Below are 20,180 nucleotides of genomic sequence, written 5' to 3'. Positions count from 1 at the left end.
AACATCACTTTTCATCAAAGCAGGACACGAGTGAAGAAAGATAAGAATACTGCCCAAGTAGAATTATTATTGCCTCATTCGGGTACCATAAGCACACCTCAGAATCAGCACTAAATGAGTCTCATCAACATGGTGAGGGTAAAAACGCACACGTGTACAGCCCTTACCAGTTGACAAATTACCTGTAAAAAGCATTTCCTCCTTTGATTCTCCAACAATCCCTAAGGTCAGTAATTGACATCGCTTTATAGACAAAGAAATGGAAACCTGGGGGGAAATTAAGTAATATGTCCAAGATCAGAAAATGTCAGAGTGGGGATTTGAATCTAAGACTTCTGACTCCAAATCTCTTATTTTTCCTACAATGCTTGGTGAAGCTATCAGGTTACATGTCAACCTAGATCAACCAAGGATGAGTAAATGAAGGCAGCCAGCATCTGGGTACCACCTGTTGATGGATGGATTAGTCGACTCTCTATATATGTTTTTCTGTTTGGTATATTTAAAAATGGAAAAGGCAGCGTGAGAAAGAGCTTCCTAGAACCTGCTTGCCTATGAATGACACAAGGACAGACGTTACACAGCAGAGCTGTATGTGGTTTACTTGGCAGACTCACTGAAATCCTTTCCCTAAAAGTCCTATGGAAGAAGTCCATTTGCAGACCCCTGGTCTACAGTCCAAGGTTTTTTGAGCAAAGACACCAAGCAATTATTCTTCCCAGGACACAACCAAAGTGCCATATCTGTCCTGTTCTCAGGCTCTACGGTCAATATTGTCATAAATGAGAACTTCAGGATAAGGAAAACATATTCTAGGATGCAAGCATTGCACAAAGCACATCAATTTCCTAGCTAATCTGAGCTTTGGAAATGAAAAGATAATGTTTACTAGGATGATGTAGTATTTCTTCTTAAAACAAAAGAATCGATACCTTGAATCTGTCTTCTTTTTGTTATACGGGCAGACCTTGTTTTATCACGCTTCACTTTATTGTGGTTCGCAGATATTGCATTTTTTATAAAGTGAAGATTTGTGGCAACCCGATGTCCAACAAGTCTGCCGGTACCATTTTTCCAACATCATTTCCTTACTTTGTGTCTCTGTGTCACATTTTGGTAATTCTTGCAATATCCTTTTCATTATTATTATATATGTTATAGTGATCTGTGGTCAGTGATCTTTGATGTTACTACTACAAGTCACTGAAGGCTCAGATGATGGTTAGCATTTTTAAGCAATAAATTATTTTTTAATTAAAGTACGTACATTGTTATTTTAGACATAATGCTACTGCACATTTAACAGACTACAGTATAGTGTAAACATAATTTTTATATGTACTGGGAAACCAACAAACTGGTGTGAACGCCTTTATTGTGATATTTGCTTTATTGCGGTGGTCTGAAATCCAAACTACAATATCTCTGAGGTGTGCCTCTATGAACTTGCAACTATTCAGAATAATGGAGAAAGAAAAGACCAATATAAAAGTGATTACCATTTCATAAAATGCTTCTAAAGACAGCAGATATTACTAAATATTAAGAGCAAGTAATTCATCATGATCTTTCCAAAGCTACTTAGAATCTGCTGGTGGTTAAGTACAAAAATAAGCAGATACATTTCTCTCCAAGATTATCAATATTGTCAATTTCCTCATCTTAATGGTTAAACATCATTAGTCAGATATTAAATCACTTGAGAAATTAATGAGCTTTATTCTCTCAACCATGAGTCAGAAAACTGCTTGGGATAAATGGAAATCCAAATGTCGCACATATTCGGTTTAGCTGAGTATCCTACCAGGGTGTAACCTTGTTGGCAATGGACTGCCATTTATATATTTTGTTTTTATCTTTACTTGGAGAAAGGAAGGGGTTTTCAGCTTCCCGAGAATCCAACTGATCGCCTGGTTAAATTTCACTGTAATTCTCATTTCCTCTAAACTCTATGTCCTCTTGTCCGTATCATTGTCTCATTACTTCTTCTCCAATTTCCACATTTCCTAAAAATGAACGTAATAGAAATTTCTGGAAAAAGTCTTCTATTTAAAACAAGTCTGTATTTCTGAACTGTCCTGTCTTAAACACAGAGTGTGTGATGCTGTCCCCTGTTCTTAGGGAGCATGGTCACTGAGGGAATGCCTGAGCTACCAGGTGACAGTAACCACGGGGTAAGCAATTCACTAAAAAGTTGGGGGCGGAGGCACTAGGGGTAAAAGCATCTCTCTTAAAACATTCACCTCGTAGACCACCTACGCTTACACAGTATCATCTTCCAGCCTCCGGGCCCTGCCCACTGACATCAGCATGGAATCAACTACGAAAAGAAATAATACATGAGACCTTTGGGAAAAAGATATGTTTTCCAAAAAAAGCCCTGGAAAGCATGTATTACATAAGGAAGTGAACCAATTCCTAAGCAAAGGGGATCTCCCTGATAAAGGCGGTTCTGATCTAAATATCTTTCCTCCTCATCCCCCCCCCAAACTGGTTATTTTAATGAAAAATCCGGTCTAAATTTCCAGTGGGTAGAGTTGTATCTGTTGAACAAGCTTCCAGGGCTCCCTGTCATTCACATATTACCACGAATTTACTCAACTGGATTGTTTTCCTTTTAACCTCTGGTTCAGATGGGTATCACAGGAATATGGTTTGTTTGTTTTTTTTTTTAACTCTGGGGAAGAAGGGTGGGAAGGGGAGGGGAGGTGGTTACGTTTGGAGCACAGAGGATTTCTCAGCACGCTGCATTTTCAGGGCTCTGGGTCAATATGAGAGCAACGTGGACCAGGGAAAGGGTCTAGGAAGGACGTCAAAGACAAGCCTCAGCTATTCCAGGTTTGCCTGGGGACAGTGAGAAGAAGACGACCCTCTCTTCTTTCCCAGGCGGCACCACCAGCTTCCTCCCACCTAGGTCCAAGCTTTGCCCACTACTCCAAAAGTACAGACATTATGAGCAGGTTTTAACGGATTATCCTTGAGATTTACATACAGGCGCAGAAAGGAAGAGCCGGCACGCTCCTACCAACAGCCTACAAACCCACTTTGGAATGTACACGGCCTCCCGCTCACTTAGTAACAGCCTCTGACTAAGCCGGCGGTCTTGTTAGCGGTAATCCTCCGAGAATAACATGCTAAACTTCGATGCTCCCCGCTTGCCACACGTGCAGGACAGACCTGGGGGAACGGTGTCAAGAAAGGTCAGCTATGTTCCCCGGGCCGTCTCGTCTGAAGCCTCTAAGCCCCCGGAGACCTGTCAGTGCCTAGCAACGTCTCTATTTAAGCACCGTCCATGGAGACAGCAGAGGCAGAGGGGAGTGCTAGTGACGGCCGCTAACCGGAGCGCGCAGGAAACGCAGGATGGGAGCTGTGGGCGCGTCCCCTTCGGGGCAAAGGGGTCTTCAGCTGATGTCTGGAAGTTGGGGTACGCACAAAGGACCAGAGGCTCTTCACGAGCAATTTCATTTCTATCACTTCCACCTCATCTGTACATCCCAGCTGAGGGAGGGGAGGGCGGAGAGAGAGGGGTTACCCTCCCCTCCCCCATTTATTTATTTTATTATCAAACAACCCTAAGCCAGAGTTAGTATCAGACAGACTTCAGATTCACAGGTGCTTCACAGAATGCCAGAACTGGGAAGCCTAACAGAAAAGAACGATGGCGGGGGCGGGAACCAAACAGTAGCTTTGTGGTAGATGCTGTGCATTTTTTTTTTTTTTTTTTTTTTTTTAACAAAGCACCATGAAACCCATGCTTAATGCCCACAGCACACCTTAAAGCAGGCAACTATTACAGATGGCAGAGCTGGAAACCGCACAAGCCAAACCCAGCGCCGACTCTTCCTAGCTACAAGCAGGCTCGGGGGCGACAGGATGTGCTGATTTTGTTCTCTGAGTTCATGTCACTGGTGGAGGACACGGGACCTGCTTCTGTGCAGCTGCGGCCCTCCCAGCCGGCTCTGTGTCTCTGGCTCTCTCACTTCGCTCTGAAGGCTGGCAATTTCAGAAGAGGGCTAAGATGACGCGTGGAGCTCGGCCATTATCCCGTGGGAAAAGCTGACACCTGCCCCCCCGATGGGCTCAGCAACAGGTTACTCTGGCCTCAGCCGAGCCCCTCCGTCAGCTGTCCGAGGCGGGTTCCCTTTGCGGTAATAACATGCAGGAAGCATCTCAGCCCGTCAGTCAGGCTGCAGGAGCCCTGACGCGCCGCACGCTTCGCTGGCTCTAGTTAGGAGCCCTCGCCCACCTCCTTGATGAGAAGCCTGAACGGGCGCGCTGGTGCTGTTCTAACAAGGATCAGGCGGCAGGATTAAGCACCGTGACAAAGAGGATCTAATAAGCTAGAAAGTGGAGCATCCGCGGACACGCTGGCTGACTCCCCGACACAGATTCCCTCCGCTCCCTCTCCAGTGGGGAGGCCCGGGCCACGCGGGGAGCCAGCCTGCGCCGTGATTAGTGGTGACCCTCTGCCCGGCGCTGCCCTGAAGATCATTTGTCACTCAGAGGCTGCTTCTGCAATTGCAAATTGGATCTTCCATTTTATTACCTGCAAGAGGACCACGTACGCTTCTTTCAAGAGCCTCAAGTATGGCTGCTTTGCCGTGCAACTGTTATTCTGTAAAGGCTACAATCGTGCGAAACTGTCATTCTCCTCGCTAGTTATACGTGTGATGGGATGCAACAGGCATTGTGGCCCCATTAAGAAGCAGGCGCTGGCTTTCACGTATGGAAATTGGTTGTTTTCATAATCATACTGATAATAAGAATTCTTCCCGAGTACTCAAAACCCGGAACCATGTGGCCAGTAACATCATTTATCGGATATTAAGCAATCGAGGCAATCTGGGCAAATTGTTCACGTCATCAAAGCATCGTTCCCTCCCTCCCTAATTCCAAAATACCACAGAACGCTTTTTAAATTAATTCACCCTAAAACCCAGGCTCTCTCACTCAGGAAAATCTAAGGCTACAGTCTAACAAGGTAAAACTAGCAAACCATGGTTGATTGGGTAGTCTATCATCAGTATACTGGATTTGCCCAAACCCAAGTAATTGATTCACTGTTGAAGGGGTCTAGATGGGACATTATGACAGCTGAAAGATCACCTCTGCTCTGCAGTGAATCCATACACAGAAGCTAACCACAAATGACTCCAACGCAAAATAAAAGCTACTTCTAGGGCCGCTCCAGATATAAAGAGATATCCTGCACATAAACCTCTAAGATTTTATTACTATGTAAAGAGGCTACTAATTATAGAAGTGCATGATTATAGATGACAGCTGGAGATGGAAGGTTTCTACCTTTTTCACTTCTTTAGCAACATACTTCACTGAATGGAAAATGATCATAAAGCTTATAAAATGATGCTCATATTGTAATAATAAATGTTTGCTGTAGTAAAACACTGGAAACAACCAGAATGTTCACCTATAGGTGAGAAGCAGAATAATGTATGCTACAGCCACCCAACGAAATGTTTCCAGGTATTAAAATGAATGACATAGATTTGTATGTTTTGACCTAGAAAGAGATCTACACTCTAATTCTTAAAAATTAAGGGCGTACTAAGTTTGCTATGATTTCATTATTGAAAAAATACAGAAGAAAGAAATCCCATATTATGTATATGAGGAAATGTTTACGTGAAAAAAAGAGAAGAGTAGGATACACATCAAATTGTTAATACTGGTTTTCCTCGAAGAGGGGAAATTAAGGTGGGAAAGGGAATTGAACCAGCAGAATAAAGGGTAAACTATTAATTTTCTTTTTCGAGGACTCCATGTGATTACAAGTACGGATTATTTTTATAATTAAATAAGAATAAGGTGCATGGAAAGGAAATCATCAAAAACAATTCAGAATACGTGATGGGCGCTAATTAGTACAAAGGCGGTGGCTTTTATTTAAAACAGCATCACCCTACTGGAGGGAACAGCACGCTTTATAGATGATGATCTGCTAAACCCTAACTGGATGGAGAAGGGGGGGTCTGAGGCTGCTTCTTTTTCTGTGCACCATCGATGCAATCAAAGTAAGCTGGGATGTCTCATGACAGCTCTCAAATTTATTCTGCGGGGAATTCGAGGCCACACTGCCATTCTGGCAATTGTCTGCTTAGCCTTCTGGCAACACATTTTTAAAACAGGCATTTTGTTCACTTAATACATACAAAGCGTTGCTGCTGTGTGAAACATACTAAAACTGTTACTCTTCTGATCTAGTCAAGGGAAGAGTACAATTTAAATAAAAAAGATTTTTTTTGAGAAAGCCAAACACCCTGCCAAATGGCTCCAACAAAAGTGGCATCTGATTTATGTGTGTCGGTGTGAATGAGTCCAGAAGCCCTTTTAACCCATGAAGAAAAATATCATTTTACAGTTTCCCCCTGGTGCCCTTCTTGGCCATTTGATATCTGTGCTCCAGGGTAAGATGGAATAGAAGGGTCTCTCAGTCACTTGTAAATACGATTACCCAGCAACAGAGCAGTGGGTCTCCCCAGTGCACACCACCATTGCTGCTTTATCCTGCAAGTCCCTTTCTTTCCATGGCTGCGCCATAAATAATTCATGTTGTAAACCTGGCATTTGCGTAGGGTTTCCCCATCATTCTTCTAAATGTGGGAGGTAATCTTATTTTTGCTTGCCAGATTTCCATGTTATTGTTGATGTAACGTCAGGCAGTATAGACAAAAGCCCAGTGGATCTGGCCAGAAGACCTGGCTCCAGATGCCAAGTACCATTCACTGGCTTTGTGACCAAAGGACGTTAGGGAAATCCTTGTGTTTTCTGAGCTTCAGGTTTCTCACCTGCCAAGTGGGGATAATAGTACCGATTGATAGGATTGTGGACAGGGGCCCAAAAGTGGACAAAATGGTTCTCTACATTGGAAAGCACGACATAAATATAAAATACTCTTTTCATGATTATGTTAAATGAAATCTGCAAAGGAGAGAAAAACGTATACTGGAAAACAGTTTCCCTAAAACAGAGGTTCACTCAAGGAATTCATAATCTCCTGAAATGGAATGCAAAATAAATCTACATTTGCATAGTGGCACTCTTCCGGGGAGAGGGCCCCCAAGTTCATAAGCTTCTCAGTGGTCTTTGATCAAAAGTAGGGCCAAGATAAAATTTAGGAGGCCTGATTTCATTTCCTAGAAGACTGAAGATTTCTAAATGGTGGCCGTCTGCGGCACCCCAGAGGGGTCGGTTCCCGGAGTGCACTGCGTCATTCAATGTCCTCCTAGACCTCATCGTCCTTCCATTCAAGTTCCCCAGTTCAAGGACAACCTTCTGACTGCCTGGGAAGTTGGAAATGTCAGCACCGAGGGAGCCCCAGTTACCCTGGAGACCCCCAGGAGACGTCCCTGTATAATACAACATAAACTAAAATAAATGGATGTTCAAAGAATAAGTTCCAGCAATCACAACCTCTCATAGGATCAATAACAATATCACACCCTTTGGTCATCCATTTCAAGTACAGATGTGTGAGAATTCCCTAGGGAAATTGTACACCAACAGGTATCCTCCAAGCTCGTATTGTTAAGTCTCATTTTATGAAGAGCCACATGATGTGAGTGGGGGAAAGAACTGATCTCAAAAGAGGTCAGCACATTTGTGGAATCTAGAAAAATGGTACAGATGAACTTATTTGCAAAGCAGAAATAGAGATACAGAGGTAGAGAACAAACTTATGGATACCAATGGGGGAAGGGGGGATAGGATGAATTGGGAGATTGGGATTGACATATATACACTATTGATACTATGTATAAAATAGATAACTAATGAGAACCTACTGTATAGCACAGGGAACTCAACTCAATGCTCTGCAGTGACCGAAATGGGAAGGAAATCTAAAAAAAGAGGGGATATATGTATACGTAAAACTGATTCACTTTGCTGTACAGCAGAAACTAACAAAACATTGTAAAGCAACTATACTCCAATAAAAATTAATTTAAAAAAATTAAAAGAAGTCAGCACATTTGGCTTCAACTCTTAGGTCTCTCATTAACTAGTTATATACCCTTGAACAAGTCACTGAAGCACTCCTGACCTTGGCTTCCTGATCTGTGAAAGAATGGTATCAGAACTGATAAGTTCTAAGATCTCTTCCCAGTGTAAAACTCAATTAACTTTTTTTTAGATAAATTTATTTATTTTATTTATTTATTTTTGGCTGTGTTGGGTCTTCGTTGCTACACGCAGACTTTCTCTAGTTACGGCGAGCGGGGGCTACTCTTCCTTGTGATGTGCAGGCTTCTCATTGCGGTGGCTTCTCTTGTTGCGGAGCACGGGCTCTAGGCACACAGGCTTCAGTAGTTGTGGCACGTGGGCTCAGTAGTTGTGGCGCACGGGCTTAGTTGCTCCGCGGCATGTGGGATCTTCCCGGACCAGGGCTTGAACCTGTGTCCCCTGCACTGGCAGGCAGATTCTTAAATACTGCACCACCAGGGAAGTCCCACAATTAAATTTTTTAAAAAAAAATTCTGCAAGATTCAAAAAATATTTGTACTTATATGAAATGATGGATGTTAACTAAACATATTGTGATAATCATTTATGACATATGTAAGTCAAATCATTATGCTGTACACCTTATACAGTGCTGTATGTCAGTTATATCTCAATAAAGTTAGGAAAAAAAGAAAAAGGTATCACAAACCAGCCTTCACCATAGCTATTGAAGTTGAACGAATACAGGATATCCTCCGTAATGATAAAACATTATTTCCACTAATTCAGCACTTACTTAACATTCGATCTCAGGTCTCTTCCACAATTCCCTCTCTAGCAAGATTTAATATGAAGTGTTTCCAAACTGTCTTGCGATACTACAGACAAAAGCGATTCGTTGTTCTCCTCCTAGAAGGCCTACTGGTCCTTCTCCATCCCTGCAGCCCTAGGTGCCCGGGATCACCATGACACCCATGCTGCCCAGAGGGCTTGCTCCACAGCGCACACGAGAAGAGTTCCAACACCCTTTCAAGGAACCCTGTAGTGTCAGTGTGAGGTGAAGGGCAGGCAACATGGGAAGAGTAAAACTTTGAAATCAACCTTAGCATCTAAGAGACAAGTTCTAAGACAGCACCTACCACTGATGTTTCTGAGTACAAAAGTGTAGGCCAAGACAAAGACCAGGAGATGTCGACTGATATCTTACTGACTTACAGTTCATAAAACATTCTCCTATCAAACTTGACACATACTCAAAAGGACTAATTCCTAGAGTTGGTTTGGGGAATGCACACTTTCCCTACACTGTTAAGAGTACAAACTGGCACCTCTTTTCTGAAAGATGACTGGGCCATATATAGTAAGAGCTAAAACAATGTTCATACTGTTTGACCCGGTAATTCCACCCTTGTAATAAATTTATGCTAAGGATACAGTCATGGATATTCACAGTGATTCACGAATACAAATTTTCACTTACGCTGCTTGTGTTTCTCCAGAACATCTGCAAACAACTCAAATGGCTAAGGGGTTGGTTAATAAATAATTAATTATCATTATTAATATTAATAATTATTAATTAATTAATGTATTGATTAATATAATTTTAATATAATTAAAATTATAATCATAATTTTATGAGACACTCAGAATGGTAGCATACGTAGTCATATGGTCAAAAACATTTTCAAATAAAATTTAATGACATGGGGTAATGGTCATGACATAATACTGAAGGTGGAAATGTAGACTATAAAACCCACATAGTACAATATCGTCCTATGGTTTTTAAAAAGTATATATACATATGCATAAGAAAAAGACTAGAAGAATGCACACATTGTATATACACACATAAATAGAGAAAAGACTAGAAGGAAATATAATTTTAACAGTGGTTATTTCTGGAAGGTAGGATCATGAAAGTCACCCTTTACTGTGTTGCCCCATATATTCTAAAGCAGTGACTCTCAAACTTGAATGGGCATCAATATTTCCTGGAGGCCTTGGGAAAACCTCCAGAGTTTTTGATTTAGGAGGACCTGGATGAGACCCGAAGTTTACACTTCTAACAAGTTCTTAGGGTATGATGATGTCTGGTCCAGGGACCACACTTAGAAAAGTCCCTGTTTATTTGTAACAATAAAAAAGCATTTAAGCAATCAAATGTTTTTAAAAGTTTAAATAAAGTAGCCCCGGGACTTCCCTGGTGGTCCAGTGGTTAAGACTTGGCACTCCCAATGCAGGGGGCACGGGTTTGATCCCTGGTCAGGGAACTAAGATCCCACGTGCCACACGGCACAGCCAAAAAAAAAACACAAAAAAATAAAAAAACAAATAAAATAGCCCCAAAATATTAAATCTATTTAGAGTACTGACAAAGAAATCTGAATTTTCAGATACTATTACCAGTTCTATTAAGGATGTAAAAAAAAAAAAACCTCCATAGAGTAGTGAATGCTTACTATTATTACCATCTTCATCATCATAATGGTAATAGCTATTAACTGCTGAGCATGTATTATGCACCAAGTGTTGCTTCAGGAGCCCTGCATATATTATTTCAAGGAGTCACAACACTTGTGCATGGAAAAGTATCACTATTATCTCATTTAAAAAAGAAGAAACAACTAACATTCAGGGAGGTTGAGTCCCATGTTCAAGGTTGCATAAGTGTAAATGGCAGAGCTGGGAGTCAAAGACCAGCTTATCTGACTCTTTCAAAGCTCTTGGTCTTCTGTGTACAGGACACTTAAAACATTTTCCTCTTCCTGCAAAAAGGTACTGAGATATTGTTGGAAGAGTCAACCATTTGACATGGTTTAAAGAACACTGGGGAGGCATAAACAAAATACATCCCTTACCTCTCTCACAGGGCCCAGAATCCTTTCATCAGAACCATGATCTAGAACCACTACTGTTACCTCTAGGAATTTTCTTTCTAAGTTAAAATACCCTGGCGGAGTAATGTGTTAGGGTGATACACTTTCATTAGTATGACAGAGTGAATACTTTTTTTAACAGGCTGCATGAATATAGGGCATACACTTCCTTATTCAAGAGTCAAAACACAAAGTCAAGGGATTTTTTCTTTTGCTTCAATTGATACCTTACAGTTTTTTTTAATTAATTTTTATTGGAGTATAGTTGATTTACAATGTTTTGTTAGTTTTTGCTGTAGAGTGATTCAGTTATACATGTATCTACTCTTTTTTAGATTCTATTCCCATACAGGTCATTACAGAGTACTGAGTAGAGTTCCCTGTGCTATACAGCAGGTCCTTATTAGTTATCTATTATATGTATAGTAGTGTGTATATGTCAATCCCAATCTCCCAATTTATCCCTCCCCTCTCCCTTTCCCCCCTGGTAACCATAAGTTTATTTTCTACATCTGTGACTCTATTTCTGTTTTGTAAATAGGTTCATTTGTACCATTTTTTTAGATTCCACATATAAGCGATATCATGTATTTGTCTTTTTAAAAAGAATAAGATCTCGTGTAATTATGCATTGAACAAATCACTGTTTTTAAAATAATAACATTTCATTAAGTCAGAATTGTTCAGGAAAATCACTATGTGATTATGAGAACTGAAATTATCCTGGGGAAATTTTGATCAGAGAAAAAGGCCGAATAGGTTTCAACCTGGGTGGGGCATCCCACTGCAGGAGCAGATTAAAGGTGATGCGTGCCAGGGCCGGGGTCTGGATGTTGGTATATTTCAATTGATCTTTATTATCTGAAATGGAAACGTCTATATATTGCAGAGAAACAGCCATGACTCATCTTTTACAACTCTCAGGGCTGATTCAAAGCACTTCTGAGTGTCTCACGTGTCTCCAATGGTTTCAAAAGGCTGCCTTCTGGGGAAGGTGGGTAGGGGTGGGAGGCAAGGAGATTATACCCCCTTTACTCCCATCTCCCGCCACCCCCCGGACACCACCATGCCTGCACCAAATGAAGACACAGGTCCACGTGGCCAGCTGAGCTGAGATTCCTCCCTTTTCACCCAACATCTGAAATTGTACTTGGAGATTCCCTGTGTACAAATACGCTAACTAACATTCTGACACAAAGAATCTGATCTCCATCTAGATTCACATACAACTGGAGAGCCCATTAAGGGAAGTTTGCGGGGCATGAGGGGTTTATGGAGATGAAGTCTTAAACATATCTAGATTTGTATCAAATTTTAATTTCCAAATTATGTAGAAAGTGGAAATGACTTCTTAGATAACTTTGCAGGAGATTAAAGGTCAAATACAGGCAGATTCAATCAGTACAGATATGATCACATAGTCTTAATAATAATCATCTTAATAACCTTCCCAAATGGCAACAACTTAGCTTTTTAATGCTTAACCTCAAAAACAGTTGTTTAAAAAGCAAAGCAATTTTTCAGCCAATAGGACTAATGCTAAAGTTTAAGTGTCATTGTAATACATTCTGAGGCACTTGCTCATATGGAAGTATGAAACAAAATTAACTTTATTTTTTATTTATATATAAATACCCTCGAATCCAATTTTATTAAAGGTTAAGTAAGGGATCAACCTACTACACAGAACCTAAACTTAAGTTATATGTAAAAATGGCTTGTTTCGGCTTTGCTTCTCACTCTAGAGCTTATATTTTTATTACTTTGGTGCCATGTGTTACACTCCCAGCGGAGGCTGGAGATGGTAAGAGTGCAGATATTGCACCATATAAAATATGTACTATGATAATTAAGAATTGTGAGTGACACAAATGCTAAGTCTACATGAATAAAACTGCAACAATTGTAACTTAATTTCCAGTGAATTCAAAATTATTCATGCTAAAAAAAAAAAGCCAAATGTGTTTTAGGTTACGTACTAACAATCCACGTTAATGCGTTTTGAGGAAACTTACTTTCCCTTAAGTTTAACAACTATAGCTCAGAAGTAAGATGCAATGGAAGGAAAATCACAACTATGTGAAAACAGTACTTCCATGTGTATAAATACGCACATACACACACATTCATCTACTTCAGGAATTAAGAAATATGATAAAAGCAAAAACTATATATTATAGCAGAAAAGACACATAGAAAATAAAGCAGAAAAAAATTGATGTTTCTACTTTTATAACTATTTACTTGTTTTCAGTATAAGTGATAAAAGGCAAGTAAGTATCCCAAACTACTATAAACAAGAGTACTTTCTAGTCTAGGGTTAGTCCAGAGTCAAGCCCAGGCCACAGATGTAAACTAGTATGTTTAAAAACTTTAACATTAAGGTTTAAGAAAAACCAAAGCAAAATAACTATATAACTCAAGGGATAGAAGTCTACCGCACCTCCCAAGGATCTACTTAGACAATTTACAAGTCTTCATGTGTGAAAAAGCATTAACTATAAATAACAGTGAGAAAACAGAGTTTTTCCACAATTTGGGATTTGGGTGAGGACAATTACATCATGAATTGGTTTCCAGTATTTTTGGAAAGCCAACTGTCTTGGGTTAAAAATATGAAATACTGTCACAGTTAAACAATAAAAAAGGAAAGGACGTACTATAATACTCTGACTCAAGGGAAAAAAACAATCCACAAATGCAAAATCACTTTCAACATGTGAAGCTGTTTCAGAGACTCAATTTATTTACAAAAAAAATAGAGCTCAAATTAGCCAATCCAGGAACTGGCACGTCTAAACAACTCCTCTGATTGCTACCAGTTTACGCAGTGTTATCAATCCCAGGATTCCATGTGGCTGTCCAATTTCAGGGTAGCCTGATATTCCTTTTCATTATCATCATCATAACTTACCAGAAAAAAAGAGAAATAGAATTAATGTATTTTCAAAGGCAAGAGTTGTTTTAAAGACTAAATGACACCTTTATGGAGTAAACAAATTTATATGTGACTTTTTTATACATTACTCACACTTATCATTTTATTTAATCTTCATGATCTGGAGATCTACAGAAATGTTCACAAGGGAAAAATAGTTTTGTTTGGTCGTAATTTGATGTCAGCATATAAGAACAAATGGTGTCCTATTGCTTCATCAAGAGCCAGGTCCCCCTAGCTGACAACATAAATGTGAAACAGTAAATGGTGACATACAGCATAAACATACTAGGCTCACATAATGGTCAGAACCGTGGCCTCGTTTTTTAAACAACTGTACTTTAAAAACAGTATCATGCAAAATCATTTACAGGACATCTAGATGCACCTCCCATCAGACAGTGTGTGACTTACTTGCAATGATCCAAACATACTATGGCCTTTCTTGCTTCTGCAACTACCTAAATGCCCTCTCTCCTGTGCTTCCTGATAAAATGTAATGCATTCAATGTCACCTCTTCAGAGAAGTCTGCCCGGATTTCTCCACTGAAAGTTGATCCCTGTGATGTTTGACTAACTCCACCTATTTGTTTGTTCCACAGTGCTTATTACATTTTATAATTATTTCCTTTGCTGTGTTTTTTTTTCCTGTGGTCTGTTTCTCCAACTCCATTGTAAGCTCCATGGACACAGGGGCCATAACAGTCTTGATCTGAGTGATGCCTGGCACCAGTTCAAACGCCCATTCTTGAAGTCTCTTCCAAGCTCCTCCTGTAGACCTGACTGCTGTGTCTGCACTCCCACTATATAACCAAACTGGAATTAGAACCAAACTGCTTCCATCTCAGCATGCCTCATTAAATAGGACGGGAATTTCGTCTTGCTCATTTGTCTTTCTCAGGTATCTTGTACACTGTACAGGACAGGGGTGTCCTTCTCAACTAGGATGAGATTTGATCCCTTTAAGGGTGTCTGTCATATGACCTAAAGGAAAAGGGCTTTACAAACAACTGAACAGGGCTTCCCTGGTGGCGCAGTGGTTGAGAATCTGCCTGCCAACGCAGGGGACGCGGGTTCGAGCCCTGGTCTGGGAAGATCCCACATGCCGCGGAGCGACTAGGCCCGTGAGCCACAACTACTGAGCCTGCGCGTCTGGAGCCTGTGCTCCGCAACAAGAGAGGCTGCAACAGTGAGAGGCCCGCGCACCGCGATGAAGAGTGGCCCCCGCTTGCCACAACTAGAGAAAGCCCACGCGCAGCAATGAAGACCCAACACAGCCAAAAATAAATATAAAAATAAATTAATTAATTTTAAAAAAAAGACCTAAAAGAAGAAATACATGGCTAATATTAAAAAAAAAAAAAAAAAAAAAACAACTGAACACTTGTTTGTCTACACCTCATCCAGCTCCCACCACAGATACGGATATGTCCGCCTTTGCTTCCTCGTGTGACAGTAATGACCCACACATTAAAGATGTGAGTGAGCTGGGCATGGAACCAACTGCCCGGGAGGGGAAAGAGCGAAGGCTGAAAGCAGCGTAGCAAGCATGAAAAGGCAGGTTGAACTGGCAGACTGTTAGTGTTTATTTTCAGGATGCACAGTTCAATTTCACCCTAACAGAAAAAGAAAACAAAAATGTTTGGCTTAAGTGATAAACTAATAACTTAAAATGGAGAAAATGCATTTTTTGCATGTACAGACCACAGACTAGCTTAGATGCTTTATGCATATGATCTCGAAGGAACCTGCGAACTGGGAAGGTGCCTGACAGTTAAGGGAAATGATGTTCAGAAAGGATTCCTCCCTTTCCCAAAGGCCACAGAGCCAGCAAACGGTAGTGTTGGGATTCAAACCAAGGTCAGCTCCTTCCTACTTGCCACGGTCAACGGTAAGAAAGGACCACTCTGTCTGCCCATTCTCTTTCCTTCTCCCAATTCTTCCCCATTCTTCATCCCTCCCCTCTCTTCCCTTTTACAGAAAAAAGGACAGGGACAATGGCAAATGTACTTTGATGTGTGTTGGGATCAGGGCGACTGGCTGATTATGCCTGAAAGAGCACATAACCACAGTAACAATATAAAACATATAGTTTATCATATAAAATATCTTGCACACACACCTCCAGATAGCAAACTGGCTTTCAGAAGTTATTTTATACGTTACTGCATTAGTCTGCTAGGGCTTGCATAATCAAATACCACAGACTGGGCGGCCTGCACAACAGAAACTGATTTTCTCCCAGTTCTAGAAGCTGGAAGTCTAAGATCAAGGTGTCAGCATATCTGGTTTCTCCTGAGGCCTCTCTCCTTGGCTTGTAGATGGCAACCTTCTCACTGCGTCCTCACATGGTCTTTCCTCCTTGGAGTGCAACCCTGGTGTCTCTCTGTGTCCAAATTTCCTCTTCTTATAAGGACACCAGTCAAATTAGATTAGGGCCCCTCCTAAGGGGCCCTAATCACGTCTTTAAAGGCCCTATCTCCAAACAAAGTCACACTCTAAGGTGCTGGGTGTTAAGGCTTCAAAACATGAATTTTTAGGGGGGACCGAATTCAGCCCAAAGCAGCCACTATCTTCATTTTCTTAATAGTCGAGTAACTGGAATAGCACAAAGTATGCCCTACATATCTGGTTCTGATTAATCATAAATTAAACATGTATAGAAGGGCCAAATAGACAAAATTACAGACAACAGAGGTTAAAGGAAATTCAGCTCTCTCAAGAGCACATTACTTTTACATAACTCAAACTACTGTATACTTATATATAATATTATATGACACTGTATTCATTGACATAATTTGAGTTAGGGGAATAAAGGGCATGGCAGTCTGACTCTATCATTCTTCTTTGCGTTTTCAACTACGGGTACCACTTTGGTAGATCAGAAAGAGAAGGAGATAATCAGACAGAAGGGTTAAATTTCTCTTTAGTTATACAATATGCCGTACTCTTTCATCCTTTAAATAGTTTCTCAAAAATGCTGGTGTCACTTGAAATCTTCAAACTGTGTATACTCTTTAAGGAAGGGCCTTTCCTTTGTTAGGGCTCAGTCTTCAGGGGGCTCCATGTTGGCACCAAATTACACTCCGTAGAACAAAGAACACCTCCCTACAGTTCAAGGGCGCCGAGAAGCAGGGGTTCCAACGGCAGCTTTCAGATGCTTTTTGATGACAAATGATAATATTAAGCTCCTACTCAAAGGCAGCCTACAATAATTCTCCATTCCCTGATATTAAAATCCTGTAAGGGAACATAAAGCTAGCCTCATACCACCATGTACCCCCCTCTGATTAAAGCACTCTTCTGCGACAACCAGCCTCAAAGAAGCAAAGGTAGCAGATGTCAGGGCTAAAGCAGAATGGAAGAGAGACAAACCTGAAAAAAAGATGGACACAGGAGGGTGGAGACACAGTGCTGGAGGGCGCAGGTGGACAAGGCAGAATGAGATGCACCAGAAGGAAGCAGAAATTTGATCTGCTGTTCTCCCATCATGGTACATCTGCCCTATCGGCCTTAGATTTTATAAATTTATTTATTTTTTATTTTTATTTATTTATTTTTGGCTGCGTTGGGTCTTCATTGCTGCGTGCGAGCTTTCTCTACTTGCAGCGAGCAGGGGTTACCCTTCGTTGCAGTGCGTGGGCTTCTCATTGCAGTGGCTTCTCTTGTTGTGGAGCACGGGCTCTAGGCGCATGGGCTTCAGTAGTTGTGGTTCGCGGGCTCCGTAGTTGTGGCTCACGGGCTCTAGAGCGCAGGCTCAGAAGCTGTGGCACGCGGGCTCAGTAGTTGTGGCTCGTGGGCTCTAGAGCACAGGTTCAGTAGTTGTGGCACACGGGCTCAGTAGTTGTGGCTCACAGGCTCAGTAGTTGTGGTTCGCGAGCTCAGCAGTTGTGGCTTGCAGGCTCTAGAATGCAGGCTCAGTAGTTGTGGCACACTGGCTTAGTTGCTCTGCGGCATGTGGGATCTTCCTGGACCAGGGCTTGAACCCACGTCCCCTGCATTGGCAGGCAGATTCTTAGCCACTGCACCACCAGGGAAGCCCCGGCCTTAGATTTTAAAAGTACTTACTCCTAAAGTAACTGCTGAGACATCCAGCTAAACAGGATGGAGTAGAAGCATTTCCGTGTACTCCCCTTCCTCAAAATCCACTGGGAGAAGGGAGAGAATGATTTATTAAGTGAAACATACCCATCTCATATCACAAACTCTGATGAAGGGTAGCTGAATTCAGGGAAATTTAACCCCAAAAGAGGGGAACACTGGTAGTTGACACAGAGCTCCTTAGAACTTAAATGTGAGAACAGATGTTTCTAACAGTCCTAAAAGCCCCATCAAGTGAGCTTTCATTGAGGCGCTAATATCTAAGTGTGAGGGTTTGCTGGGAGCAAAGGGGGAGCAGTGAGTATCCCCAGAGAAACTCGTTCCACAGCAAACAACAAGAGGAGCTGAAGAGTGAACACCTTTACTACGTGAGCGCGGACGTGAGAAGAATGAGGGAGAGGATGCAGTGAGGCCACATCAGCCCCCAGAGAGCCTCTGATTCCACTGCTGGACCTGAATGGGGAAGACCTGAAAAGGGAGAGGGATCTTGCTTAAGCAAATACGTAGCTCACATGAGAAATCGAGCTGATGCTAGATAATTCATATCATGGGAACAATAAAAATGAATGAAATATAGCTATATGCAACAATATGGATAAATCTCAAAACATAATGGCAAGTGAAAGAAGCCAGAATACATACTGAATAACTCTACTTAGACAAAATTCAAAATCAGCAAAACTAAGTAATAACACTAGAAGTACAGACACTGGTTACCTTGGGGGCAGAAAGCCTAGGGATTGATTGGAAGGAGGGCTAAGGGGGAACTCTGACTCTGGTGGTCTTCTATTCCCTGACCTGTGAGTTTTTGCAGGGTGATAATTCACTGAGCTTTAAGTCTATGTTGTATGAACTTTTATCTTTGTGTGTTATGCTTCAATAAATACACTGGAGAGAGAGAGAGAGAGAGAAAATAAATAAGCAATCTTATAGGCATCTTAGCAGAAAAAAGAAATCACCCAGTAAGTGGAAAGACCAGGCTGGCCTCTGATGTCTCTCTAGCGACATTCAATGTCAACAGACAATGTCTACAAAGTTCTCACAAAAGAAAAGGTTATTCAAGACTTTTACACCCAGACAAATTATCTATCAAACAAGAAAGAGCAGACATTCTCAAGAAGGCAAGAACTCAGGACATAAAGAAGCCTTTTAGAAAAACAGCTACTTGACAATTAAATCCAAGTAATTAAGCAATAATCAAAAAGCCATCAATCTACTTTGAAAAATACAGTTTAAAAATATAGTTACTGGGAGTTCCCTGGTGGCATAGTGGTTAGGATTCCGGGCTTTCACTGCCGTGGCCCGGGTTCAATCCCTGGTCAGGGAACTCAAATCCCACAAGGTGCACAGCACAGCCAACAAAAAAATAAAAAATAAAAATAAAAATATAGTTACGTATATTAATATATAAAAAATATATATATGATGTATATAATGTATATCTGTGTATAAAACACCTCGCTGCTGCCCATAATTTTAATTTTTACTTAGAGTGATCTTTTAGGAATTAATACCTTAAATTTCTTTGTCTCAAATAGTAAAACTTTCACAATTTCTTCACTTGATTTTCCTTTCTTAGATTCAAATAAAATTTAACACTTTAAAAAATATTATGTTCTTTACTTATCAATATAATTGCCTTTCTACTTCCTGACCCACTCTTCTATCTGTATCAGAGACATATCTTGAATGATAGTCACTGAACCATAATAATCGTTATTTCAAGTTGGTGAGGCTTTGAGTGAATTTTTGATCTGTCTGAATGTTTCAGTTAAGATAATGAACATAAATTACTGTATAAAAGCAACACAGTATTTTTTTTCCAAAGTGAATTAGTTGGGGCCAAAAAAAGGAGACCCTTCCTTTTTTCACCACCCTCCTTACCCCACCAAAAAAAAAAAACACTGCAAAATTTAATGTACCTAAAGCACAGACCTCATTCTCTATGATCTGTACCCACTGGGTGAAGAGAGCCACAGGGTTCAAGGAAGATCAGGTGCCTTGCCTTGCCAACAAAACAGACAAAACAGGATCCCCCAAGAGGAAAGAAACTACATGTGATGCAACTGCTTTACAAACAAGATGACATACTCTGATGATTAAACTTGTTTTCCTGTTATCAAACCAACACTCTGAACTCCAGATCATTTTCCCTAACAACTTGCCTGGAGTTAATGAGGGTAGAGTTTCCAGCAACTAATTAACGCACATCCCTTCCAGAACAAGCTGCCAGTCGGTGACTTCCGCTGAGATGCCCACCAGTGAAGGAGCAGGTTGCCACCCTCTCAACT

General features: G+C 41.0%; 1 protein-coding gene across 3 annotated transcripts in view; it reads right to left on the bottom strand.

The window, feature by feature from the left end:
- RSU1 (Ras suppressor protein 1) overlaps positions 1-20,180 on the bottom strand; it is a 195,916-nt gene that overhangs the window by 91,497 nt on the left and 84,239 nt on the right. The gene's annotated exons all lie outside the window — the stretch shown is intronic.

This window comes from Balaenoptera musculus, chromosome 2 (assembly GCF_009873245.2).
Source record: "Balaenoptera musculus isolate JJ_BM4_2016_0621 chromosome 2, mBalMus1.pri.v3, whole genome shotgun sequence".
In the NCBI taxonomy this organism is placed as follows: Eukaryota; Metazoa; Chordata; class Mammalia; order Artiodactyla; family Balaenopteridae; genus Balaenoptera; species Balaenoptera musculus.
This window is presented reverse-complemented; position numbering and strand designations above follow the sequence as displayed.